The sequence below is a fragment of the Cynara cardunculus genome (assembly GCF_001531365.2).
Source record: "Cynara cardunculus var. scolymus isolate 2C chromosome LG 2, CcrdV1, whole genome shotgun sequence".
Classification (NCBI taxonomy): Eukaryota; Viridiplantae; Streptophyta; class Magnoliopsida; order Asterales; family Asteraceae; genus Cynara; species Cynara cardunculus.
Genome location: NC_037529.1, coordinates 52,767,891 through 52,769,881, shown reverse-complemented (window position 1 = coordinate 52,769,881; position 1,991 = coordinate 52,767,891).

The following is a 1,991-nucleotide window of genomic DNA, read 5'->3' as shown; positions in this document are numbered from 1 at the left end:
ATATTTCAAGTGTCAGATTTATTTGTGACAGGTTCATCTCAAGTAACCAGCAATTTATTCAACGGCTTAACCAGCGGATAAGCTTCATGCAGTGTCAAGTTTAACAAACTGTTGTGTATTGATGTGCTGTATATTGACTGCTATGTTGTGATGTGTGTTGAGCAGCTTTCTTGATAAAGTAAATAGTGTACAGCTGTGCTGTTGTTGACAGGTTGTCAAATTTGTGGTGTGCGAGTTAGTGATGGTGAGCATATTAACCAGAGGATAAAAGTAGCAATTTAAACAGCAGTTCATTGTTTTGTCCAGTTTAGATTCAAGTCTGATCTTCTACAAGAGTTCTTATAAAAGGCACCAACGGATGGAATGGAAAGCCATTTTCAACATCCTCCAACAACGGAATGAAGGTGGTGTTTCGGCAAATAAGGATGTAAAATTCAGTGAAGGTGAGCATATAACCTTCATTCCTCACATCACCATGGTTATATTCAATTGTGAAACGATTCAAAGAGAAAACATTTCCAACCAAGTCCATTTGCTTGTATATTCGAATTAAAGGGTGATGATGAACAATTGCTACCATCTTTCTCCTCTAAAATATAATTAAATAAATGTTAAATATGTTTAAATTTCTTTTACCATGCAATTAAAATTGTGAATTTTTTAACTTACGGTTTGATCAATTAGAAAGATGAGTAGTCTTTCTCCCCTAACATCTTCCCAAACGAAATCCACACGAACTTTTGTCAAGCTCCATCGTGCATGTACTTCGTTTAACATTGAAAACTCATCAACAATATATGGGGTGTTCATTTCTACAAGTTTGTTACACAAATCAGAACCTATTTGAAAAACTATCATAATATGCGTATATTAAAAATAATAGGCAAATATTTATGTAGTTAAGCAGGAATAAGAAAACTTATATTATGTTATCTTCGAATCATGCAAACAACTTGTATCTCTAGTGAATCAAGTAGAGAAAGCATATACAGAAGAAATGGATTACCTTTGTTGAATCAAGCAACAACCGATTGAGGAGCAAAATGCTTTCTTGAAATCAAGCAAGAATCCAGTGAACAGATGGAGTACTTAGACCGAGTGGATCTATGGAGTCTTGAATCGAGCAATGGAAAATGGTTAGTTTAAAATCAAAAGTAAAGTATGACCAAAAAGTAAAATCACTTTTGCCTAAAATTGAACCATGGTCAAGTAAACAACCTAGAGATACATGATCACCTCACAAGTTACTGTAAAAAAAAGCCATGTGTATGGTAATCATAATCATGGAGGGTGGGGATGTGTTTAGAGTTAGTTGTGCACGTATAAGTAGTTCTAACATATGTGGGGATGTCTTCATTGGAAGAAGATAAGTACAAATCCATCTGGAGGTACAAATACATATGCACACACTGTAGAAACAGTTCAAGATCAACAGACTTAATTGTTTGTAGAAATAGTTCAACACATTGTGCACACACACCTATTGGATTTTGAGTCTAGCTATTTGGTCAAATTAATATGTTTGTACAGAAATGGTTTGCTCACTTGAAGTACCCATAGCAATCACTATTTCAAATCTATAAGTTAAACTGGTTCTAATCTTTGCAGATTGTTATTAGTTCCAACATGAAAATGGCTAGACTCAAAATCCAATAGGTGTACAAAGAAGCTAGCACATATTTGAAAATTTGAAATACTAATGATTTAGTTGTGTGGTTGTTATAAGAGACAAAACTGATATACTAATGATTCAGAATCTGCTATAGGGTATGCAAAGTATATAAGTTTGGTTTAGTATATAATGTCCTCTAACACATGGGTATGTATGTGCACACAGGGGTATGTATTTATGCATTGCAACAACAGCTGACTAAGTTGTTATGATGCTTGATTGATGATTTGGAGCTTTCGAAAATGAAGAAAATAGGTTGAACTTTGATTTTCTTCATTAATGGCTATTTTGGTGAAATTCTTGAGTATTGATCTTGTAA